Source organism: Protopterus annectens, chromosome 2.part0 (assembly GCF_019279795.1).
Source record: "Protopterus annectens isolate FY-2018-M chromosome 2.part0, PAN1.0, whole genome shotgun sequence".
NCBI lineage: Eukaryota > Metazoa > Chordata > Ceratodontiformes > Protopteridae > Protopterus > Protopterus annectens.
In genome coordinates this window covers 907,720,317-907,747,745 of record NC_056728.1, presented here as the reverse complement: position 1 = coordinate 907,747,745, position 27,429 = coordinate 907,720,317, and the positions used below count along the sequence as shown (strand labels likewise).

Sequence of the window (27,429 nt, the reverse complement as noted above, 5' to 3'; positions counted from 1 at the left end):
ATGCCCCCTCCTGATAAGAGGCCTAGGGTGGAACCTGAGTTTGGGAGTTTTGAGCAGTGTTCGGATGCTTCTGAGTCTTCGGCTGAAGACTTGCAGGAGTATTCCCCTTACTCTGATTCTGATGTAGATGATTCTACTCCTTCTGCTTCTCCTCCTGAGGATTTTTCATTTTCAGAGACTCTTCATTCCATGAAGGAGCATTTTAAATGGGAAGGTCAGGATTTCTCTGATTCCAGGAAAAGGCTTAGGGAATTTTTGTTTCTACCCCAGCATAGGCCTTTAGCTATACCTCCTGTTCTAGATGTGGTAGAGGATGTTTTTGCAGAGGCTTCTCTGAACCCTGACTCTTTGCCTTCTGCTCCAGTTAAACCGGATAGATATTATAGGGTGCCTGAAGCTCATAAGTATCTTTTTAAGAGTCCTAGGGCAGACCCAGAAACTGTTTCACAGGGGCCTAAAGGTGTTAAGGCTTCTGTTGTTAAAAATCCTGTTCCTCCAGATAAAGAGGCTAGGACTTTGGATAGATGGGGAAAGAAAGTGTATACTTCTTCCACTTTGGCCATGAGAGCTTTGAATTGTCAGTTTCACATGTTGAAATACCAAAATTATCTCCTTTCACAATTAAAGTCTAAGGTAGATGCTTTGGCGGAAGGTATTGAGTGTAAAGAGTTGCAGGATTTAGTTCATGTTTCTGAACAGGTGGGTAAGCATTCTTTACAATGTGGTTTTGATGCTGTGCAGGCCTCTTCGAGGGTGGCTGCCACTGGTTCGTTCTTCGCAGGCACGCCTGGTTGAGGGATCAGAATTTAGCTGAGCATGTGAAAACAAGGATTTTAGATGCTCCTTTACAATCTGATGTGTTGTTTGGTTCGCCTGTGGAAGCAGTTCTAAAGAAAATGGAAGACAAGGCTAAGTCTATGCAGACTGTTAAAGATTTTTGCAGGTTCAGCCTCCAAGTTTAGTAGAAATTGGCCTACCAAGGGGTGGACATATCCTGCTTATGATTCCCAGTCTAGGGGTAGGTCTAGACGTGGTAGAGGCAGAGCTCAAGGTTCTTTTAGGCCTAGAACAGGGAGTTCACCTGCTCAGTCTTCTGGTGAGGGCAGGGGTCAGTCCTTTCGTAAACAGACACAATGACCTGCCTTTTCAGCTGCCAGAATCTTCTCGTCTGGCAGCACCTTTGGGAGGAAGGTTGGCACTTTTAAAAGAAAACTGGAGTTTAATTACCCAAGACAGATGGGTATTGGATATCATTCACCACGGTTACAGGTTTTATTTCCATACCTTGCCTCCTTTCAAAGGCATGCCAGACATTCCTCCTCAACAAAGGAAAGAGGCTCACAAGCAAATTTCTCTGTTGCTCCAAATAGGGGCCATTCAGCCGGTTCCTGTGCCAGAAAGGGGCCTAGGATTTTATTCTCGCCTGTTCCTAGTACCAAAAAAGGGGAACACGTGGAGACCAATTTTGGATCTGTCTATCCTCAACACTTATCTGGACATTCCCAAGTTCAAAATGTTGACGTTACAACAGCTTTTACCTCTGCTGGGCAAAGATCACTGGATGGTAACTTTGGATCTCAAGGAAGCTTACCTTCATGTTCCTATCAGACTAATTTGCAGGAAGTATCTCCATTTTCGAGCTGGGAATTCTCATTATCAGTTCTCTGCATTGCCCTTTGGCTTATCTACTGCACCCAGAGTATTCACAAAGGTTCTGGCTCCAGTGATAGCTTTCTTCAGGCTAAAAGGAATACAAATCTATCCTTATTTGGACGATTGCCTGATTCTGGCTCAAGGAAGGAACGTGCTTCTTCAGCATTTGGAATATGTGATAGCAGTGCTAAGATGCCTAGGGTATTCTGTGAACGAAATAAAGTCCAGTCTAGTACCCTCTCAAGACATGTGCTTTCTGGGTGTGAGACTGAATACAGCAGCCCAGATGGCCTTTTTAACCCTGGACAAACAAAAGAATCTTTCTCTTTACTTCCATCAACTATCTCATCAGTCCGGGCTGACTGCAAGGACAGTCCTTCAAGCCTTAGGGTTCATGGCATCTTGTATTCTGGTACTTCCCAATGCCAAACTGCATATGAGGAAGCTACAATGGTATCTCAAAAATGTATGGACACAGCACTGCCAGGATTTGGACACTGTCATTCAAATAATACCTTGCATTCAAAAGGAATTTTTGTGGTGGGCTCAGGAATGTCACCTAAACAAGGGACTCTCTGTGACCCGCCAGAGGCGAGTCAGATTCTAACGACAGATGCCTCAGACACAGCTTGGGAGCTCATCTGAATGGAAAGTGGATACAAGACAAGTGGCCTGCCAGACTGCAGCATCTACATATCAACATGAAGGAGATGTTAGCAGTCCAGTTTGCATTACTGGCTTTCAAGGATTTACTTCTTCCAGGGCAGGTGTTGATTCTAACAGACAACACAACTGTCATGTGGTACATCAACAAACAAGGGGGAACACATTCTTATCCTCTATGCAGGCAAGCAATGATTTTGTGGGAGACTGCTAAGCTTGCAGCTGAATCTTCAAGCAAGGTTTCTGCCAGGAGCACAGAACTCCTTAGCAGATGTGTTAAGCAGGCAAATCATGGATCCCCACGAGTGGAAACTGGATCTTCATGTATTTCAGACATTGACAGTGTCATGGGGAACTCCAGACATAGATCTGTTCGCTTCTCCACTAAACCACCAGCTGCCAAAGTTTTGCACCTAAAAGGTTTCATCACACAGCCTGGAAAGTGGATGCCCTTTCTTTCAGTTGGAAAAATCTTCATGTGTATGCCTTTCCACCTCTGCCTCTCCTCCCAAAGGTACTTCTAAAGGTCAGACAAGACAAGCCAAGGATGATTTTAATAGCTCCAGATTGGCCTCGCAGCACTGGTACCCATTGCTGAGGAGTCTGGTAAGGAAGCCTCCATGGCCCTTACCTTTGATTCCACACCTATTGTCTCAGACGGACGGGCATCTGCTCAATGTCAAGCTTCACTCTCTTCATCTAACAGCTTGGCATATTCTGTTTTGAACCATAGCAGGTCTCAGCTTCCTCAGCAAGTTTTGAATGTGATTATGGAAGCCAGAAGACCTAGTACAAGGAAAGTGTACGCAGAAAATGGAAGAGATTTTTATTTTGGTGTGCAGCAAAGGATTTGGATGTTTCTGAGCCAAATTTGAGTGTGGCTCTTCAATATCTTACTGAGTTATTGGACAAAGGTTTGTCTTTCTCTTCCATTAAGATTCATGCTGCAGCAATTTCAGCTCACTATGATTGTGACCCACCATTGTTTTCTCATCCTTTGTTCAAGCAATTTCTTAGAGGGGCAAAGAATATAAGACCCCACGTAGAGCTCCTACTCCTGCTTGGGACCTCAATTTTGTGTTGGAGAAACTCACTCTACAACCTTTTGAGCCTGCAGCTACTGCTGAATTGAAATATTTGTCATGGAAGACTGCTTTTTGTTAGCCATTACATCTGCAAGAAGGGTGTCTGAATTGCAGGCCCTTATGGCGGTTGAGCCTTTCCTGATTTTTCATAAGGATAGGGTATCTTTACGCACTAATCCTTCCTTTATGCCTAAAGTGGTTTCTAGTGTGGCTTTAAACCAAACTATTCATTTGCCTACCTTTTATGCAGATCCCCAAAATAAGGGGGAAAAGATTTTGCACACTTTAGATGTACACAGGCAGTTGCGTTATTATTTAAGCAGGACTAAGGATTTTAGGCAGTCTCAGCAGTTGTTTGTTTCTTTTGCTTTGAGTTCTCAGGGCAAGCCTGTGTCAAAACAAACTATTTCTAAGTGGATTGGGTTTTGCATTGCATTTTGTTATTCCCATCATGGCAAGGAGATTCCAGCTGGGATTAGGCCTCATTCCACTAGGGCTACTGCCACTTCAACAGCATTTCTAAGGGGTGGCAACTAAGGATATTTTGGAGGCAGCTACTTGGAGTTCAGTGCATACTTTCTCTAAGCATTACCACCTTCCTCTCTACTCTAAATCTAGGGCTGGTTTTGCCACGGCTATTTTGCAGGGCATGTTGTCAGCTCCTGCTTCCTTATGATTTGCCAGCCTCCCTTACCTCTGCTTTGGGATTCTACCCAAGTGTTAGGACTGCAGCAATGTGGTATGAAGAACATAGTACAGTTTTGTACCTACCATAAATGTAGATGTTCAAGATCCACATTGCTGCAGTCCAATTTACCCTCCCTCCTTCCCCTCTGTGTTTAGGGGTGGTTGTGTGGGTGAGGTTATACTCTTGTAAATTTGTATATATTGTATATATATTTGGTGCAGGAGTGTGTGGTGTTTTTTGGTTTTAGCCTTATCTTTTAGGGTCTTCTGACATCTGGGGCAAGAAAAGACTGAGGATATGACGTCGGTCATGCGCATTTGTACCCTGACGTCCTGACGTCAGACTAATGCGCCTTGACCGACGTCAGCCATATACTTTGGTATTCGGGCCGACTGGGACAGCGGACTACCCCAAGTGTTAGGACTGCAGCAATGTGGATCTTCGAACATCTACATTTATGGTAGGTACAAAACTGTACTTTCTCTAGGCTTAGGACCAACGAGTGTCTCTCCTTTGCCCACTCAGGGGACTTTAACTGCGATAGAGGACTTGGCTACCCCCCCAATCCCTGGCTGTAAGTAAGTGGCTGTAAGTGCTACACCAGAGGGGGGGACTCAGGGTAAAAGCTGTGTGATCTGAGGTACAACAAATGGCCACAGCAGAGTCACCCATCTGCAGCTGAGGAAAATTGCTTGTCTGTTGTGACTGTTTGCTTAACTTTTTCTTTTTGTGACGATCATGGAACAAGACAACCTGTTCCATGGTCAAGCCAAAAATGCTGCCTGTGTCCTGCGGTAGACAAGCAGCAAATGCTGGTAAACATTACCACCCCACAGAAGTTACTTTTTTGACAGAAAAAAAACAGTAACACTAAAAAACACTATGGCATCCCCACAATGGAAAATTAAACACAATTTTTCCACACACGTGTTATCAGTTAGCATACACAACTTCAAAGCTGACAGAAGAAAAATGAATGCTCCTATTAAAAGTATGTTGCAGTCCTAGCTTGAAAATAAATTTACTGAAGAAGAAAGTAGCAATAAGTCAGCTAGTACAAGAAATGGAAGTTTTTTTTTCCCCCAAGAGGGAACATCTCTGCCCAACAAAGTAAAGCACAAGCCGGCCATTGATCCTCAAAAGCCTCAGAGGAGCATAATATTCAGCGGCAGTAAAGCTTGGAAGGGCTTTGTGCCAAAACCTACCTTTTAGACATCTCATCTCAAGCTGCTTGACAGTTTGGGTGCTTAGAAGGTGCCCTGAAGCTTTGAAAGCTGTATGGTTATATCACAATATAATCCCACTGCTGTGATATCCTTGGTAGGATATAACCCATATAGCTAAGGCTATTGCAGCAGTGATCAATATGATGAACATCTCATTCTTTTACTGTGCTTCTCTCAACATATGCAGGTAGGCTCCTTGTCTATTTAACTGACTTCTTTAGATTATAAAACTTGTAATTGTAAATGTCACACTCAATGTTCTTGTTTTGAAACATGACATATCTTTATTTTTAATTTTAACTATTTTCTGCAAATGTTATATTAAAGCTGTTGGAGTTATTCTCATCTGGCCCCTGCTGAGAATGGGTTATTTTGTGACGCAGCCAGACTTTCCACATAAATACATACATACATAAATACATACATAATTAAGTTATTTAGGAGGTTCCTTCAGTAGAATGGCATCAGAGCAATAGGTTAGCTGTTGTCAGTGATTATGTCAAGAATAAAACAGGTAATTAGAAGTAGTTAGCAAGAGAAGGCAGATTTTAAGAGAATACAACAGAGTTTACTGCAACAAAATAGCGGAGAAAATATTGAGTATGGAAGTAGGTTAGCTAGAGATGAGAACATAAAAGTTGTAATGTGGGCTTAGGTTTAGATAGATTAGTCTTAAACAGTAGTTGTGCAGGAGCAGAACCATATATGAACTTGGGTATAATTATGGATAAAGATTTTGATTTCAAGTCTTATATTGATAATTTTCTGAAAAAATGTCATAGGTTAACTGTGTGTCATCCTGAAGTATATTACAACTAGAAGGCCTGGTTTAATGAAAAGCAAACAATCCTGGCAGAGCTCAAATGTCTAATTAATATTTACATAAGCTAGAAGGACAACAAAGGATGGACATAAACCTTAATAGAATTTAATGGTCTAAATTAGGAAGCTAGACTTAATCTAGTACTGTTCTATATAAAATACATATTGAACAGACACAACATTATGCTTATCTACAGGGCCACAAGGGACTCTCTTGTTGGAAAGTCAGGAGCTTTTGCAGAAGACGAAGTACACACGTCAAGCTGTTGACAATGAGTCATACAAATAGAACCATAATTACATTTTAGAAAGAGTAATCCTGTTCACAATATATTTCTCTGAACTCAAGGCTAATGTGGAAGACTTCTAGATGACAAAGTTTGCCAATGACTGCAAGCAGGAGGCAATCATTGTATTCTCCAGTGATGTAGATATCCTTCAGGAGGGTCTAGATCAGAAAAATGATTTGTACCAGAACCATGGCCTAAACCTTAATGTGAAAAAATGCATTATCATACCATTTAAAAGTCATATACCCCTGCAAATTGCAATATCAATAAGCACAAAGTAAGAATAGACTCAGAGGTGAGAGATCAGGGTACACAGAAAGATAGTAGACTGAACTTTGACTGCTGTGTGTCTACAGTGGTGAGGAAGTCCAGATCCAAAGAAATCATAGTCCCACTGTACTCAGCCCTCATTAATCCAATAATCAAGTACAATGCACCATTTTACATGTACTTGACTAGGCACTTACTGGAGCTGGAATGACTTCAGGGGTTCATCAAAAAGAAAATACAAGGTGTAAACAGCATATCCTATGCAGATACACTAAAAGCTTTATCCCTTTTCTGTGTTTCATACCGACTATTAAGGAGTAACCTATGTCTGACCTATAAGGCACTCACAAATCCACACCTGATGAAGCTGCTACAGGTCAAGCAGCATAAGGGTCACCCAATCCAGTGATCTAAACTTTGTCAGCAATTCAAACAAAACATGCTGGAGACAGAGAGAGGTGTGTGTCTCAGCATTTGCCTTTTTTGCAATAGGCTTCCTATTCACATTAAGCAGAGCCCTTCCCTACCTCTTTTCTAATGCAGTTTGGATCAATGGATAGGGAATTGCAAATGTGCACTTGGGGTAGTGCCTATATCCCTTACAGACAGGGACAGTCTGTAAGATACTCAAAGCATAGGCACAAGCCCATGCCATCCTCTTGTCCTTAGGGACCAAGTATTGGGTAAAATATATTGGCTAGGCTTTTAAGGTATATTTAGCTGTTAGCCTGGTAGTCTCATATGAACCTATGAACCCACAAGAAGCTGGAGTGCACTTCCTCATACTATCAATGAGAGTAATGAATAATTGGTCTTTAAAACCCAATGAGTAGTATAGTAGTAGTTTTGTCAGGTCTTGGTAGGACATATCAGCCCAAACCAAAATTACTTGTGTATTGAGACAGATCAATATTAGCATTCACAGGGAAAAGAGGCAACTTTTAAAATCTAGCTGGACCAAAGGATACTGAACATGAGTAATATGAAATATCAGATTTTATACTTTACTGCTACGATTCCCCAAAAGGCCTAATGCTATGTCAAGCATTTTACTCAACTCTGCAAAACGTAAATCATATTTATTTGTTTATTTTTTTGTATACTGAGTAAGACGGCAAATCAAAGATCCTTTTCTGCGTTATATAATTCATTTTATTTGTTGAATAGATCTCCCAAGCACATTTCTTCCACAGATTGCCTGCATGCCTTATGATTGCGTAATAACAGAGATACTCTCAGACCAAACATCATAACTGGCTAACAGAAAGATCTTTTAGTACTCTTGACTCAGTAATCGAAAATTGACAATCTTGTGTGTAGACCATGAAGTCTGTTGATGTTTAATTTTAGGACACCCAGAAGACAAGCTCTGCAAGTCTGCTAAGCTAAGAAATATATGTACTGCTCTGCACATCCTGATTTGTCTCACTGGGTAGTTAATTGTTATACTGATGGTGTACTATTTTTCTTTCCTTTTGATACCTACATTTGTCTTGTTATATAAAGGGGATAGCTTAATGGTTAAGGTGTTTACCTCACAGATGCAAGGTACAGGGTTTGATTGTCACTGTGGGAAACATGGCTAGGTTAAAAAGACCCCTGAGATCATTAGCCTAGTAATCACTTATGAAACTATATGTAGATAGAATTAGTTACATTTCTCAATGTTTACGGTAACAGTTGTTTGTAAACTGTAATTAGTGCAGGTAATATGCACCTTCTTTAGAGTCTTCATGTTTTTACTCTCCAACTACGAGCATATCACATTATTTGGTTGTGCTTTTTTTGCTCTAAACTTTACAAATGTGTTGCTTTACTGATAATATGACTAGATTTGCATCACATATTACTTGAAATGTCAGATGTTATGCTTTTCTGATTTTAAAAAGGGTTAGCATTAGTGAACCATCAAATTACCATCCCATTAACTTGTCAAGTCTAATAGTCTAGCACAAGTCATGGCAATAAAAAAAGGATCCAATTGATTTTTCAGACTGATAAATAACAATAAAACATATCAGAAATATGGAAAAAGTGTTTTTGTCAGGTTGTTATATTTACATCATCCCCGTGTATTCTTTTATAGAAATGCAGTTAGACTTTTTCTAGTTGGATAAAGTGCTTTTTTAAATGAGTAGAATGCTGCATTGTATTCTATAACTGGTGTCATTCAAGCATTATACAGCAGAATTAAGATCTATGAAGATACTTGAGGTAGCCCTAATGATGTATGAGACACAGATGTTTTGAATTCTTACTTAAGAAAAATTCTACCTTATTTTCAGTTTATACCTTCCACTAGAAAGTCATTGAGATACCCAAGTGTTAATATACTGTTTAATCCTTAGCTTCTTTATAACATCTAAAATTGTATAATGAGGGACACTGCCATAAGCCATTTAGAAATCCAAGGAGATGGCATCCATAAGGAGAACAAACTCAAACATATACCTTCTTTTTTCTGCCCTGTCTAACAAACAAAACTATCTTACACATTGAAGACATTTAATTTATTAAGCACTTTTGTTCCACTGCAATAATGAACTTCTTCAGAACTCTTGTATTCTGAATTGCAAACACTGTTTTAAATAAACGTTTCATCACATGATCTGAATCACCTGATAGCTGGACTCATTTCCTTAGAGAAACACTTACATATAACCAGTGTACATTCAAGCATTCAAATAAATTATGCACAATATAGTTATAAAAATCAAATACATATAAATTATTTATACTACTTACTATATTGTTGACCAGAATGAATAAATAGATAAAGTTATTGAATGAATTTATTTATTTAAGATTTGTTTACCAGGAAAGTCAGTCTGAATGGAGGTCCGGTGAGAAAAGCTCCATGAGTAAAAGTACATTTTAATGCATGAATTACAATAATCAATACAGTATAAAGTAAACAAAATGTTGTATACATAAGAAATACAAATTTGTTACATCATGACGACAAAACCTAGGCTTTGAACATAGCTAGTACTATTTGTAAAGTTTGACTTATGTCAAGATGTAAGGTTAAGACAGGACAGTAGAAATAAAAGATTAAACACCAGGGAAGAAGAAGTTGGATATGGTCGGGTTATACTGTGAGGTATCAGAGCATTCATAAGGGGTTAGTACAGGAACATGGCCACTTATTTTTTAGATAAGCTTTAAGTGATGGCTTAAAGTAGTTAGTGGACGAGATTGAGAGGATGGAGTTTAGGGAATTCCATATACGAGATATATAGCTGGAAAATAAAGATTCTCCTGCAGTATTGTTGGCCTTGGAGACAGTGAGTAAGTTCTTATTGTTAGACCAAAGTGGTCTGCTGGAACTATAAGGAAGGATGAGCTTTTGTAGTGCAGGGGTTCTGGTTGGTTGTGTTACAATTTTGTGAGTTGGTTGTAAAGAATAATATTGGGAAGTTCAAGCCAGTCTAGTGTCCTTAAAGCTGTAAAATGATGCGTTCTATATGGGCAGTCCTATACAAACTTAGCAGTTATATTATAACATGCTTCTAGCTTATATAAGTCAGTTTTCCTAAGATTAGTTAAAATTGGAGAGGCATATAGTAGAGTGGAGAGCAGATGGGTTTGTGCTAATGTAATTTTGGCCATTTTGGTCAGGAACCTTTTGTGCCTATATAGACTTTCAAGGTTCTTATGGACTTTTTTATTGTTAGGGATATATGTAATTCAAATTTTAGGTTGTCTTTTTCCACTCCAGGAAGCTTTGTATGGGTTGTCGGGAAGACGACAGTATTGTCTTTGACTATTATGTTAAATGGTGGGCATGCAACAGATGTCTTGTTAGGCTGGAAGAGTAATAATTTAGTTTTGTTTGGGTAAAGGCTTAGATGGACATTGGCTAACCATGTTTCAACAGAAGTGAAAGATTCCTGTGTTTGAGAATGAAGAGCTGATAGAGAAGTGGCAACACAGATAAGTGTTGAATCATCTGCATTCTGTATTATAGAACCATGTGGAGTAGCTGTGTGTAGATTATTAGTAAAGAGGGAGAAAAGGAGAGGGCCCAAGATAGATCCTTGGGGGACAGCAATGGATAAAGGAGGATGTAGAGCTAGGTCACCTTGCCATAGAACAGATTGTTGACGGCCAGATAATTATTAAATCAAGCTGTGGCAGATGGTGATAAGGATAGTTAGCCAATGCCCATCTAATCCTTTACCCAAACAAAACTAAATTATTACTCTTCCAGCCTAACAAGACATGGAATCAGAGACCATATCAAAAGCTTTTGATATGTCTAGAAAGACAGCAGCTACAAAGCTGTTGTTATTCTTGTAATGGTTTATGGTATTAGTGAAGGATAAGATAGCTGTAGTGGTACTATGTGATGGGCAAAACCCATGCTGAGTGTTTGAGAGAAGGTTATTTGTTAGTAAGAATTTCATGACCTGGAGATGAATACACCTCTCGAATAAATTAGGAAGAGGTGAAAGAATAGCAATTCTGGACGGTGCAGTGGTAGCGTTGTCGCCTCACAGCAAGAGGTTCTCTGGTTTGATTCTTGGCTAGGGTGCCTTCTGTGCGGAGTCTGCATGTCATCCCTGCATTCATGTGGGTTTTCTCTGGTTTTCTCCCACTATCAGACATGCATCTGGAGCATTTCTCCCTGGGCCTTCGCTGAAAATTGACTTCGTTCCAAGTCGGACTTTCCTGGTTAACAATTATTAAATAAATAAATTGGATGATGTCAGTTATGTAGAAGATCCCCCTTTATGAAGTGGGAAATGCTTATTATATGCATCCTTTTTACTTCAAAACACACTTGATATTAATAGTGTCATTTAATCTTGTAGGTTTATTGGATTAAATATTTTTTTTAATTAATACAGTCTTAAAGGCTGTCTACATAAAGCACTATTCATGTATTTGCTTCTAATGGCTAAATTTTGTTCATGTATATGTTTATTCAGCTTTCTAACAGATTTTGCTCCATATAAACTAGGACAGCTTGAACATAACGTAACATATACTATGCCAAAACCATTATAATCATACATTCCCTTGATTGTAAAACTTTTGTTTAAATAATAGTCATTTCTGTATTAATAATCTCTATCAGTTACAGGAATGTCAAGGAAAGTGACTTATTTTGTGCCTGCTTTACCCATTCATGATGAATAATTCACAGCGGTGGTACGGCGGTAGCGTTGTTACCTCACAGCAAGAGGTTCTCCTGTTCGATTCTTGGCTTGGCTTGGGAGTGCCTTCTGTGTGGAGTCTGCATGTCCTCCTCGCGGTTGGGTAGCATTTGAAAGACATGCATGCGCAAATGGACGTGCCTTCATTGAAGGTTAGGCTTTGAGCTGACACCTTTGCATTTCATAAAAATTCTACTGCCAGTCATTAGCGGACCGGAGTTCCGCTGTGGTGACCTCTTACCAGGAAAAAGCCGAAAGATAAACAACAACAACTTTTCTTTTCTAGTAATAATTTTATATTGGCTCTCATTTTACATGTAAAATGAGGTTTCAGTCACAGAATATTTGTTAAGTCAGTACTGTCATTAACTGATTTCCAGTTATTCAAAATGACTTTGTGCAAATGTTGTTTAGTGAGAAAGGATGTGGAAATGCTCTGGAAAAATCAGAAATGTTTCTACTAGTAGTTTTGTTGTTGTGTAGTAATCCATTCTTCAAGATAGGATCAAAATAAACATGTCTTTTTGATTTGAACTTGGTTCATTAAGGAGATAGTTCTTATATTTAAAGAGTTCTATTAAGAATAAACTTTCTACCTTCATTCATGAAGCTTTAATTAACCGACCTCTAACAGTGTTTACATAGCTCTCAATTTCTTAGAGCGAGAAACCTGGCCAAAACCATAAATAATTGAGGGACAAGGCCCAAAATAGGAGCAATTTTTAAATATTGCTCTTACATACTTAGAAATTTGATACAGTAACAGGTTTTGCATTGGCACAAATTTTCTGAAGGCTGTAAAGTCTGAATCTGAAATATCTGTCATTATTTTCTAGCTTCAGTCCTCAATGATTTGGCAGTGATTTGCCAGCAAACCACAAATGTTCTGTAGTCCTATCTCGCCTTCATTCTTACTTGTTCTTGGCTCCGATTCAGCCTATTACAAAGCTCAAAGTCTCTTAGTTGGCTCGTGGCTAGGTAGGTATCCCATAGTGCACTTGTACAATCCCCAGATCTCATTTGCCACGTCTACGAGTTCAGAAGTGCTTTTTGCTAGGGCGTTGCTAAGTTCAAAACTTTTTTCTTTATTATTGTCTTTTACTGATACTTTAGCTAGTTATACTTAATATTAGTGTTTATTGTCTTTTAGGTAGTGTTTAGAAGTGTTTTTGCTATTTACTTAGTTTTTTGAAAACTTGTTGGCTGCTTGGCCCTTGTTGTTCTCTGTGTGGTATCCTGTGTGCTAGTTTCTATAGATTTATTATTACGTAGGTCCACGTTTGTGTTTAGGACCTTGTTTTTGCTTTTTCATACTTTTTATATTGTGTGCAGTGTTTTTGTACTAGTTTGACACAGTTTATATCTCTGTAGGTCCGCATTAGTATTAGGGCCTTGTCTTCTCATTTTTATAGATTAAGAGGATCATGTGCAGTGTTGTTATCTCGTATTTTGCCTGCTGCCTAGTTTCTGGTTTCTCCGGCTTAGCTCCCTTTCCAGCTAGGCCCATTTAAGATAGAGGACCTAGTCCTCATTGTGTTTGTTGTACCTGTCTTAGGGTGAGGCCCGTTTAAATTAGAAGACCTTGTTTTCCTTCTCCTTGTCTATAGCACTCTGATAACTATGTCTAAAGAGTCCAAAAGATCACAAACCTTCAGGTTTTAATAAATGCATAAAGTGCTCCCAGAAGATGTCAATTACAGGTGGCCACAGTAATTGTGTTTATTGCCTCGGAGCCATTCACTTGCAGGAAACTTGTTTATTCTGCCATTCCTTTAGCTCCAGAGTTCTGCAGGAGTGGAAGAACAAGTTAATTCTGAAAGGTCTCCTCAAGCCATCCTTCGAGGAAGACTTAGCAAGCTCTTCTTCATCAAAATCCCATTCATCCAGAAAAGAGAAGGTTAAGTCAGCCAAGAGGCCTTCTCCAGCACTGACTAGTGTATTGGAACCTCCTCAGAAACAAAACTAGATAAATCTTCTATCTGTTTGGCTCCACCATCCTCGGAGCCAGTTGAGGTTGTTGATGTTGACACTGCAGTGTCAGCCCCAAGCCTTTCGGAGCCGACTACTGAACAATTGCATTGGAGGCAGTCGAGAGATCTTTTGCCGGTCTCCCCAACCTTAGATTCTCCAATTTTACAGAGATCCATATCGCCTACCCTGTCATCCAGATCCTCCAAGAGCCAGTCAGACGAACATGTGGAGAAAGTAGTGCTTAGACTCTTGAAGTCGTCTGCTTTGCCCAAATTGTTGTAGTCTGTTCTGGAGCCATCTGAGTCTATTTTCCCTGTCGTGGTTCCTCCTTCGAGCTGCTTGTTGTGGAACCCTCAGTTCTAGCTCCCCTTGTGGCTGTCTCAGAGTTGAGTTCAACTCTGACACCTTCGGTGCCATCTGTGGTGTTTAGGAGCTGAAGCTCACCGGTCAGCCCCGACAGGGACACTTGGACCCGAACCTCATTGGTGCCGAGTCTCCCACTCAGTGTGTCAGCTAGGGAGAGCTTGGACCCTACATCCATCTTGGAGCTGGTCACTCTGGAGCCGAGGACTACCTCCATTTCCTCGGAACCGGGACTGTCTTTGGAGCCACAGAGATCTGCTTTTGAGATGATGAAGAGCGTGCTGTCTCGCTCATCAGCTCTGCACAACAGTACCGACACTCTTCCCCCTCAAGCACTGACCTCTGTCTCAGCACCTTCTCTCTCTCTTGACAGCAGAGACCTGCAGCCTCAGGAGCCCCCATTGGGTGGCCCCCAGTCTTCCAAGACCTCTCCAGAATACCCTTCTGATGAGCCCCCTCGGAAGAGGACATGCAAGAGGAAGCATGTAGACTCCCAGATGAGTCTATCACCTCAGACACTGACCTCAAGGAGTCAGAAGGGTCCCCCAAGCCATCCTCTAATGATGTTTCCTTTATAGACATCTTGGAGATCCTAAAGCAGAGAGACGGCTGGCCCACTGTCACCCCTTCTTATGAGTCAGTGTACCTGAAGGCTTTTGGGTCTCATTCAGCCTCTTGGGTGTCTCCACCTTTTTATGAACTCTTGGACCTGGTTAGACAAAAGGTGTGGGAGACCTGAAAGGCCAAATGGTACAGTGGTTCAGGTGTATGCCTTTCAACCACAAGGTGCATGGTTTGATTCTCACCACTGGAAAGAGCTTTACAGATTGAAGATATATATTTGAGGTTGGGAGGGTGGCCTAATGGTTAAGGTGTTTGCCTTACAAACACAAGGTACAGGGTTTGAATCTCACAGGCGATTATTGGCTAGGCTTAAAAAATGTCTCACAAGGGCAGTTAGCCTAGTACTAATCTATGAACCTATGAACTCCTGATGCCGTGGAGGCAGTCCCCAGAAAACCCAACAAATTTCTCTCTGCCCCAAAAGAGAGAGAGTTTTTGTCAAGGGTGTGCCTGTAGATGCCATGGTGGTGGTGGTGGCCACTAAGAAGGAGCTAGCGGAGACTTCTTCATCTGTCCATCTGCCAAACAAGGAGTCTCGAACGATGGATAGATATGGGAAGCGTATCTTCTGTTCAGCAGCTTTTACCCTCAGATCACTGAACTATCTTACACATTTTACTAGGCTTCAGGGAGATCTCTGTAAGGGGTTAGGAGATACTCTTCGATTTACATCTACTGAAGGAGTCCCTGAGAAGGTGACTGCTCAGTTGTCCACCTTATATTCCATATCGCCTATCTTTGTATCCAGAGACCTGGGTAAACATCACCCAAGACAAATGGGTACAAAGAATAATCACCAGAGGTTACTCCATACCCTTTTCTCTTCCACAATACTTCGAAGATGATCCCGGATGTTCCACCCAATCACAGGGATCAAGCAACTGTAGAAGTGCAAATGTTGCTTTCAGAGAGTCATCCAAACCATCCCCGCAGACCAGATAGGACTCAGAACTTACTCCAGATTCTTTTTTGTGTCAAAATGAACGGAGAACTGGAGGCCCATCTTGGACCTCACCAGACTCAATGAATTCGTAAAGAAGGCCAAGTTCTGGATGGTGACACTGCAGTCTATATTCCCTCTGTAAGGGAAAGACAATTGGATGTGCTCCATAGACCTCCGAGATGCGTACTACCATAGAAAAATGGACAGAGCATCGAGGAGTTGTTTACGCTTCTGGCTGGGAGCCAGTCATTACCAATTTCGTGCTGTGCTCTTTGGTCTCACCACAGCCACCAGGGTGTTCACCAAATGTATGGCAGTAGTGCCAGCTCACCTGCGATGTCGTGGATTCCAAGTGTTTCTGTACCTGGACGGCTGGCTCCTGACAGCCACCACCAGGCACCTACTCCTACAAACCAGAGATTCGACCATCCAGCTCTGTTCCCAGCTGGGGATTACAGTAAATTGGGAAAGTCTGCCTTATCACCCTCTCAATTTGTGACTTTTATAGGCGCAGAAATAGACACAATCACCATGCTAGCTCGTCTACCTGCAGACAGAATTTGAAACCTCAGGCAACAAATTCTCAGTCTACTTCCTCTACAGAAAGGCAAGACAAAGACAGTGCTGAAACTCTTAGGGACCCATGGCCTCCACCATAACTCTAGTGCCTCTAGCCAGATTGCATATGTGAATTCTCCAATGGTTTCTATTTTCCCAGTGGTCATTTCAACAACTGCCTCTATCTCACCATATCCTTTTAACAGAGTCTTGCAAAAAGGACCTTCATTGGTGGATTCAACCTGATAAGCTGACAACAGGCACTCCATTCTTTCCTCGCCAACCTGTTGCTACTGTGGATGCCTCACAGATAGGGTGGGGGGTGGCAATTATTTAGGCAGGACTCTCCAAGGCACATGGCAAGATCATGAGGCGCATCTACATATCAATGTCCTAGAGATGAGAGCAATGCTTCTAGCATTGCAAGCACTTCACGACTTTCTTCCTGTAGGGACACTAGCAATCCAATCGGACAATATGTCATTGGTATGGTATCTAAACAAGCAAGGAGGAACCAGATCTTACCCCCTTTGTCGGGAGGCTCTTCGTGTTTGGAAGTGGGTGATATCTTACCAGCACTTTCTGGTAGCAATGCATATCCTGGGGACAACCAATGTGATAGCCGACAATTTCAGAAGGGCAATCTTTGATGCCTCATGAGTGGTCTCTGAATCAGGAAATAGTGCAACAGATCTTCCGCAAATGGGGACAGCTTTGCTGTGATGTCTTTGCCAGCCCGATCAACACCAAATGCAGCAACTATTTCTCCCTTATCCCCCCTCCGGGGGAGTCATTGAGAGATGCATTTGTTCACGATTGGCCCCAGGGACTCCTTTCTCCCTTTCCGCTCATATCTAAAGTGATGCAGAAAGCAAAGTTATTGGGAAGCCAGATGATTCTCATCACTCTTTAATGGCCTCGGCAGATTTGGTCCCCTTTTTCGGGCCTCATCTACTAGGCAATCCATGGGCTCTGGACAATACACTGAGTATACCAGGATATCTTGCTGTATTTAGGTAGGTATAGGTCCTAGTAAATGCACCTTGATGTATAGCTCCTTCCATCCTGTACCACTAAGCAAAACATATGTATAGCAGTAAGTGGGAGGATCCTATGACCTCTGGGGTACATTACTATGTACTTATTCTTCGTCTCACTAATATCACACTTAACACAAGTACAAACAAGTTGTTCATATACAACTGCCAGTTAGTCAGTAACTCAAAGTACCCCCCTACACGCACACACACACACACACACCACTGAAATTGTAAATATACTGTCTCAATGATTACACATGTTTGGGTGTAAGGAAATACTTTAAAGCACTCACTGCTCAATGACCTTGATCATAATAGAGTTAATACACATTAAGAATCAGTGTTTGCAGATTGCAGGTATGATATTTGATAGAAAGACATATGACATATGTGCTAGGCTTCTTGTACTGAGGGGTAGGTAAGGGAGGCTTCTTTAGCCAAATCAGGTTCATAGGTGTCTACTAGGCTAATGACCACAAGGGCCTTTTTAAGCCTAGCTTTGCATCCCAAATCTCTGACGATACCCTTGATAAGTGTAAGCATGGGCCAGGGAGATGAACCCTTTACAGGTTACCTGTGTCTATTAGAGACATAGGTGCCAAACCAGGGATGAATTTATGGTTTCCCATCCATTTGTCCAAGTTGCACTTGAATTGGGTTAGGGAGGAATTCTGCTTCACATGGATGGGGGAGACTGTTCCCTAGACAAAGTAGTCTCTGGGATACATACCTATCTCTCCAGCAGGTCCCATTTATAGCACAGACAAGGTTTAAGTCTTTAGAATGGGTAATTCTGGTACTGTTTGTTTTGTGGATATGTAGGAGGTCCATTAGAGTGGGGTCTGACAATGCCCTGTATGGCAGGCATAGATCTCCCCTCAAAAGCATTTAGGAGACAGAATACAGAGGCAGAGTACAGAATACAGAGGCCTTGAGGCAGTCTGCATAGGACATTTTACTTAAGCCCCGTATTCTTTCAGTGAGGAACCTCTGTGGACTTTCCAATTATTGGATGTGCCTGGTTAGGTACATACCAAAGAGGGCATTGTACTCAATGATAGGTCTGATGAATGCCAAATACGGTGGAACAATGACTTCCTTGGACTTAGATGGCATACCTTTGTTTATAAGTTGTGCAACATAGAATGATTTCCTCACCACTGTAGACATGTGATGATCAAAGGCTAGATTATTATCTGTGTGTGTCCCTAAGTCTCTGACTACTGGGTCAACTCTAAGGGGTGTGTTGTCAATATGATCGTTACCAGGGATGGATGACTTCCCAAAGGATACTGTTATGCATCTCTTGGCATTTAGTTTAGTCCATGGCTTTGACACCAGTTGTTTGTCTCTGTCAGCCCCTCCTGGGGAACATTTGTGTCAGTGTGAGATTCAGTGACAGCTCCTAATTTGCAGTCATCTGCAAATTTAGTCAACCAGAGACCACTGACATTGGCCTTGACTTCTGAGAAGTAAATGCCAAAAAGAAGCAGTCTAAGGACTGATCCGTGAGAGACTCCACTTGTGACTGGTCTCTTTGTGGAGGTGGACTCCCCAGTTTTAACTTCCTGGGTCCTGTCTCTGAGCCAGTTGGCTATCCATCATGTGACATACTGGTTTGTACCTAACCTCTTGAGTTTGTCAACAATGCCCGAGTGGGGTATTGTGTCAAATGCCTTGGACCAGGTCAAGGTAGGCAGTGTGAACAATTTGGCCCCCATCCATTGCTTTGGTGACCTTCTCAAAGAAGTCTACTAGGTTGAGTAGACATGATCTGCCCTTGACATACCCAAACTGGGCTGGATCCAGTGTCTGGAGGTTTAGTATATCTCTATTGATCATCTCCATGATCATTCTTTCCATGGCTTTACATATAAGACTAGTGAGACCTATGGGTTTGTAAATTCCAGGGTCTGTATATGGCCCACCTTTGTGCAGAGGGATAACTGTTGCCTTTCTCAATTCATGAGGCATGAAGCCTGTTTGGAGGCTACAGTTAAATAGTAATTTCAGAGGCCCTGGTAGGTCATGTTTCATGCTGTTTAGAAGGCATCCTGAGATATTGTCTGGGCCCATTGATGCAGTGTTCTTGGTCTTAGAGACAGCATTAAAGACCTGTTCCCTAGTGATAGTAGGGGGAGTTATATTTGATGATATTTCCTGAGGGAAGGCTAAAGGGGAGAGAGGAGTAAAGTTGGAGCTGAATTGTATTTGTTTCACAATAGTCCCCTGAAACTAGGATTTTGATTTGTGTGGAGGTTAATCTTGTAGACTTTTGAACTGAAACACAAAAAATGAGCTTGGCATAATGGTTAAGGTGGTTATCTTACATATTAAAGGTGCAGAGTTGGATTCTCAGTAACAGAAATTGACTAGCGTAGTAATTACCTAGGGAGAGTATGTTTGTGCGATTGGTTAACGTGTTTACCTTGGAGTCATAAGGTAGAGGGTTTGATTCTTACCTTTGAAAGGGAAATTGGATAGGCTTAAAATGGCCCACAAGGGACAGCTTGCCTAGTTCTTAACTATGAACTATGACTATGCATTTTTCAAGGTCTACAGCCTGACTTGTGTATTTGTGAGGTTGCTAAGAGTAAATGTCTCTTTGGTTGCATTGGAGTCTTTTGTGGTTTAGGTAGGTTACTTGTAAGAGCCTCATAATATGTAGGTCTGTGTGTTTGGTCTGATCCGTGTGCGATAATTTTACTGTGGTACTGTGTGGTGTTCACAACCTATTTATTTGTAGTGTGTTCTTGTGAAAGTTTTGTCTCCAGTAGCATTAAGTGACAGCATTTCTCACACATGGTGTCAATTTAAGTAGTACGTGATTGTCTTTAAACATACATTGTCTCAGGATGCCTATTTCAACCAAATTGGTGACAGAGATAGTTGGAAAGCACAAGTCCTTGCTACCAGGTGCTTGCTAATGTGGGCTGAAGGAGGAGCAATGGTCTATAATGTTTGGAATTAATCAGTGGAGGTGCTATTAGTCTTGTAGTATAGGTAATGCTGATCTCAATACAGCTATAAATCAACTTTTGTTAGCTCCTTCTCTCACAGGAAATGAAAGGGTAACATTAATCACCAGCTTCTTCCAGAGACGTAGTCTTAACCCAGATGCTGCAGGCCTCAGTACATTTGCTATAATCTTCTCTTGGAATGTCCTCTGGATAGAGCCTTTAGGATGCAGCAGATAGCCAAGCTGCACAAAGGCTTTGGGAGGTTCTCACCAAACTTCAAACAGCACTGAAGTCTCATGTACATTGCTTAGTCAGAGACCAACAGAAATCAATGTCAGATTAGTCCATCTCTCACCAGAAGCAAGGAAGTAGCATTAATCCCAAGCTAGTGCCCAAGAGTCTGGTCTACAATGTTTTAGGCATACAGTGGCATTAGATGCATTTTCAATGTAGGGAAAGCAATACTCTTCCAGAGAATGTTTGTATTTGTTTGGAATTACCATAGAAGTTGAAAAGAAAATTGTATGTATTTATTCAAGAATAATATACTTTTCTTTTACTGGAAAGCTGCCACAGAAACTCATTGTGCAAACATCAGCATTGCTGGTGAGCCCAATTCAGTGCTGACCTTCATTTAAGTTGTGGCACCCATGCACTTGCCTAGTAATCAAGGAGCCTCAATCCTCACCATTAACACCAGTGAGGGGCGTGCACATTGGGAGGATAACAAATACACACACAGTAAAGTACAATTTCCCTTAAGAGGACACAGAGATCACAGTCAGTCTGGGGCTGGTTTCTCACTTTCTCTCCAGATCCCCAATAAGACTTCCCACTGGCACAGTTGTAGGGCTCAGATCTCAGCCGAGTAGTCAAGACATAACCTCCAGTACCCTCTCTGTCTCTGCCCAAGTAGCTGACACACACACACTTTGAGATTTGATTTATATACAAACACACAGACACTCCTGGGGAAGGCTGGCACAGGTTCACTAGCTATGCCCCCTTCTGCCCAGGCTATAAAGTATTAATCACTGCCACCAACTACTCTTATCAACTACTCTAAAGGCCCTTACCAAAGAGTGTCCTATTCTACTGTGCAATATTGTTATTATTCAATTGGTAAGTGTGACTGAGACTTGAAGGCTGTTTAGGAGCATCACCAAATACATGCAAGTACTCTAAGAGCTTAAATATCTCTACAAAAAACAGCCACAGTTAAAAGGTTTAGAAATATTTAATAATAAATAATAAAAACACAAGACAATACTTATTTTAATTCAACACGGTGACAATTGAGAGTTTAGAAATCACAGGAAATGCTTTAAAACAACACTTATAGGGCAGTCTCACATAAAATATACAAATCGTCTCCACTAATCTTGCTATATTCCTATCTATCTCTAAAAGAAATGCTAAGATCCAAGTCTTATTTACAGAGCAAAGCAAGTGCTGGTGAGATGATGTGTTCAGGTTCAGGAACAAATACAAAATGCCCTCTGTTTCTCTGAGAGAGAGTTCTTAAATTGATAATACACATTACTGCTGACTCATTTCAGATTTCTTTTCACCTCTACTTAAGTTTCCAGGCTCACAGAACTTAAAATTTAACATTTCTTTGTGATCTGCAGCTGCCAGGAAGTCACAGAGCAATACAAGACAATTTACATGTGAAACCTAGTAATTATCTCTGTCTTAAGACAATAGTATGAAACTCCTAGCCCAGACATCCTGTCTCTTAGCTTGAGATCACACACAGTCGTAAAATTCTTTACTTATTTTCTCAGAGTTTGCAAGTTAACTCTGTATGTCACAAGCCTCAGAACAAAAAAATAAACGAGCCAAGAATAAAAGTAATGCCCAAAGCCACAGGACCCGTTTTATTCATTTTTATTATTTTCATGTGAAATAAAGTTATTCGCCAACTTGAAGTGGTTTTATCAGATTTGTGAGATATGGGTCCTGTGGCTTTGGGCATTACTTTTATTCTTAACTCTGTATGTCCCAATTTCTGCCATAAAACATATATTACATAGGCAGAAAGTTTATACACATTTCTGCTTTATTTCCAGCAGGGTCCACTGTGGTTACATTTTTGAAGCTCAACACATACCACAGTTTTCTTACATTTGTAACACAAGCCTGTGGATTATATTAATATGTGCAATGACATAGAATTATTTACAAAATTCTGTCTAGCTAGGCTGGTAGCCTCTCAATTTATCAAGTCCTTAAAGGGTAGACTGAAATTTTAAGGTTTATTTTTATGTATTTATCCTTTGTTGACCAGATTAGTGAAACTAGGCTTGTGACCTCTTTTTCAGGGAAGACCCAATATGGTATTTATACTAGTCGGGGAAATTTTGCCTGGGCATCTGAGAACTTCTCAAATCTTTTCAGTAGCTGCTATGGGATTCTTTACATCAGTCTGATGTAACACAAAGTGAAGTACAGGACCTTGGAAGGATGACGCACTTGGGAGTGCAGCTATTCCCCCGTGATGCACTGCATTGCCAACAAGCCATGTACCTGGTGTGAGAATAGACCCCATAGCCTCCTGTACCAAAGGATGAGTGTGCTATCTTTTCTGCACTGACACTGCAGTTGACATTATTTTGTACTTGGTCTTAGCCTGGCTCACATATGTAGTGTAACAGTACATCACATTGCACAGCCTGGCTCACATATGTAGTGTAACAGTACATCACATTGCACAGCCTGGCTCACATATGTAGTGTAACAGTACATCACATTGCACAGCCTGGCTCACATATGTAGTGTAACAGTACATCACATTGCAGTTTTTACTTTCTATTATGGATACAGCCAGTTTGGTTAAAAATGGGCATCTTGAGACAATGTAACAACTGTGTCATGTTTGCTGACAGCCACTTGCTACTTAAACAGTGTGTGAGATGCAGAATTTTACATGCATTAGTTACAATTTTTATAAGTGCAAACTCATCTATACATATCATGTCACCTTTCTTTCAAAGTAGTGTTTCATGGGGCATTTGTTATAAGGCTGTCTATTCATTTTTTTTTCTCTGAAAAGTGTACAAAAAAAATCTTAAAACTATATAAAATATTGACATTTGTAGGTGAGGTCAGTTTAAGGTTAAAATTGCCCTTTGAAACTGCAGCATTTGAAAAAAAAAGAACAGCTGTCTGCTCTTTAACATATTTAGAAACTGCCCAGAATTTTGCTTCACGTCCATATACACATATTTGATGTATTTATTTTTAAATGTTGAGATATAAAACTTGACATTCAGGTTCAAGATGCTTCTTTGCCTTCAAAGTTAGGAGGCACAGCCACTGGTTGTAATATTAGACTTTGAAAATTTATCTGGAATGACTCAAGCCATTTCCTGAAGTAAAACTCTTTATATACAAAAACAACAAAGAGACACAAATATTAATGAGAACACAACCTTCTTGAAAATGATGAGTAATAAAGCATTAAGTAAAGCAATAAAGAAATGTTCAAAAATCAACACAATCATCTTCCCATTTAGCAGTCTAAATTCCTAACCTTACTATACAAGTTTACAAACAAGTTTCTTGCCTGTGTGACTGTGGGGAACTTAGGTTCACACAATTTCCCTTTTTTTTTAATTTAGATATAATACATCCCTCCCAGCTTGCATGAATATATAATATGTGCATAGATGTTTTGTTAACAAAAGGCTTAGTCCACTCGGCCAGTCTGCCTGCTGCATCTGTCTCTCTGCAGCTACACCTCTTGCTCCGTCTTCCTCCCTCAAGCTCTTCTGAACCAGTGCTACATTTTACTGTGTGCTATGTGCAGTGAAAGTTTATTCCACTTCTCTGTAATACCTTCCCCTCTATTTGCGAAACAGCATTTTCTTATACGAAGACTGATATTTAACTCTGGTCATACGCAATCTTTTTTTTTTTTGTTTGTTTAGTTAGCTTGGTGTCATCTTACTACCTCTCATGACTTTTCTGGGTCATTATCTCATTCGTTTGGAAAATAGCAACCACTTTAATAAGGGCGATAGGATGAGATGAAGAAAACATTGAAAAATTAAGGTGTTTGTTGGTCTGAATTAGATGGAAATGTAATTACTTGATTAAGAGCAGTTTGTTGTGTTACTAAGAAATATTTTTTACTAATTTGTAGCACTTTTGTTTGCTTTTGTAGATACATATGATATTGTGTTGTCTGGAAGAGGATTCACACTAGGTAAACATGTGACCTGCAGTTTCCATGTGAACTCATCTACCACCATCAGTAAGTACATATTTAGTGGCTGCTGTGATGATGGATCTCCATAACATACCACAGACTGTTTGTTATTTCACCATCCTTTCCACTGATTTTTCTTAAGTATATCACTTGAGCTTCAAGTCAGTCGCTCACTTGTGTTGGCAGGGCAGCCACTTTTCTGTGTCTTATGTTTTGATCTTGTGGTAATTTGATCTAGACTGCAAAGTAATTACTCTGTATTTAAGTTTCTCTTAAATTCCACTTTTACCTTCCTGTATCCTAAAAGGCATCCCTCCTAGATATGGTCATTTCATGCTCATTAAGGAAGCCTCTAAAAGGGATTCTTTACTCCAAGCTGCCTGTGAATTAGATAAGATTTTAATTCTGACCTGGCCCTTGATGTTCTAGTGTCTGATTCTTATCAGTAATAGGAAATCACTGCCACTGTGGTTTCTGATGTTCATCGTGTTTCACTGTTGCAGTCATTACACTTGGGTTATCCTGCTGGCAGGCTACCCGCAGTCGGCCTGAATTCCAAAGTCTGGGTCCGGCATCGGTTGCTGTCACCTCCTCCCTGATGTCAGTGTGCCAGGGGTATAAAAGATGCAGCCGATGCCATTTTCTTCAGTCTTTCTTGCCACGCAGTGCCCGAAGCAAAAGCAGTTCGCAAGTGCCGGTTGGCCGACTCCTGAGATTTTCGTGTTTGAATTTCAGATCCGAAGTCTTCATTTAAAGCTAAGTACCCCGTTGGGGAAACTTTTTTCTTGCTCCAGACTGATGTCAGAAAAAGTTAATAATTGTATTTCTTGTGGGAAGCAAATACCTCATAAGGACTTCCATTCTTATTGTATTCCTTACCTAGGCCCTGATCACGACGTTGCTAATTGTAGGTTTTGTGCTAGATTTAACCAATGCACTATTAAGCGTTGGTACAATTTTGTATTTCACTACTTTGGCCGAAGATTTAATTACACGATGTTGTCGGATAGCCATCTGACTACCACAATTCACAAGAAACGCAAGGAAAAGGACAGGCATCCGAGGTCCAAAACCGATGAGGAGGCTTCTTCTAAGCCACTCGCCGGTTCTCAGTGAGGCTCTTTCGCAACCCCTGACACCTGCTACCTCAGAGCCGCAGGCCGCTTCCGACTCCCATGTGGAGCCAACTAGACCACTGGAAACTCAGGGTATTGGACACTCGGAAAATATTCCCTCAGATGGGTCCAGAGCCGCTGCGCAGGCATCGGCTTCTGAGGGTGTTTTCAGGCCTACACAGTTATATGTAAAACCGACTTCAGCTTCAAAGGCAAAGACTAAAGCACCACTAAAGACAAAGAAACAAGTGCAGCAATCCCATGGACAGGCCTGCATGCCTAAAAAACAGATACTCAAAATGGCCGAAGACATAATTACTTTGATCAAGGGGTTCCCATCCCCCTCCTGATGAGAGGCCTAGGCAAGAGACAGAATATGAATCTTCAGATCAGGTTTCCATTTCATCTGACTCCTCTTCTGAACAGGAATACTCTCTTCCTCCCTATGAGGATTCTGATGCTGAAGAATCTTTCCCTTCAGCCTCCCCTCCTGAGGATTACTCTTTTGGGGAAACCCTGCATACCATGAAGGAACACTTCCACTGGGAGAGCCAAGATTACTCAGAATCTAAGAAAAGGCTCAGAGGCTTTCTTTTACTACCTCAGCACAGGCCTCTTGCTATTCCTCCTGTTTTAGACATTGTAGATGATGTATTTTCAGAGTCTTCTCTCCTGACGCTTTACCTCCAGCACATGTTAAGCCAGACAGATACTACAGGGTTATTTTTGCTTATTGAATATTTTTTTTTTAGTTTTAATGAAGAGATTTATCATCAGTTAAGGGGGATGGCTATGGGGACACCATTTGCCCCCATGTATGTCAACCTATTTATGGCTAAATTTGAGTTGGAATATATTTATATTAATACATTTGTGCAACAAAATGTTTTGTTTTACTTTTGTTATATTGATGATTTGATTTTTTTGTGTAAGGGGGGGTTACATTTAGTGCCTGCCTTTGTTTCAGAAATAAATGACACCATATATAATAAATTTGATGGTTTACAGTTTGGAACTAAGGTTAATTTTTTAGATATTTATTTATCAGGAGAGAAGGATCGACTTATTTCCACTACTGTTCATCAAAAATTTGTGGATGGTAACCAACATTTATTTGGGACTATTTGTCATCCGCCCCATACGTTGAAATATTTACCCTATGGGGAAATTATTTGGTTATCTAGGCTTTGTAATGATGGCCTTGATTTGGAGAAACAAATTAATAAGTTAATAAATATGTTTCTACAAAGGGGTTACAGTAAAACTTTAATTTGTGAATCAATTGATAAATTAATAAAATCAAATTTGGATGGGGAAGTTAGCAGCAGAAACGAAACTACAATAGTTAGGAATGTTAATTTTAGGACTATTACAACTAGAAGGGTAACTAAACAACAACAAAAAATCTTTTTTGTTACTATTTTTAATTTATTAAGTGCTGTAATTTGGGATCTCATTAAATATTATTGGAAATGTTTCTTACAAGATGAATTTATATAGAACCTTATTCCTGATGTTCCTCATATAGCTTATCAGAGAGGACAAAATTTAGGGGACAAATTGGTTAAAGCATATTATGTTTCTCCAGCGATGAGACTTGGTCTCTCATTATCAATTTGTGGGACCATACCATGTCATAATTGTAATGTGTGTCCTTATATTAGATTAAATTTTCCTAGAATTAATGGAAAAACATTTAAACCACATAGCTGTTTTTCATGTTATACATTGGGTGTGATTTATTGTCTCAAGTGTCCCTGTGACCTTTTTTATATTGGGGAAA

The 27,429-nt window shown here is 40.5% G+C and overlaps 1 protein-coding gene across 1 annotated transcript in view; it reads left to right on the top strand.

Annotated features, from left to right (window-relative positions):
* The window catches only part of LOC122793290 (anthrax toxin receptor 2-like), a 3,151,219-nt gene that overhangs the window by 1,045,343 nt on the left and 2,078,447 nt on the right, over nucleotides 1–27,429 (top strand). Inside the window, exon 3 of the mRNA XM_044061158.1 lies at nucleotides 24,487–24,576. The gene's annotated coding sequence lies outside the window, so the exon portion shown is untranslated. The remainder of the gene's footprint in view (nucleotides 1–24,486; nucleotides 24,577–27,429) is intronic.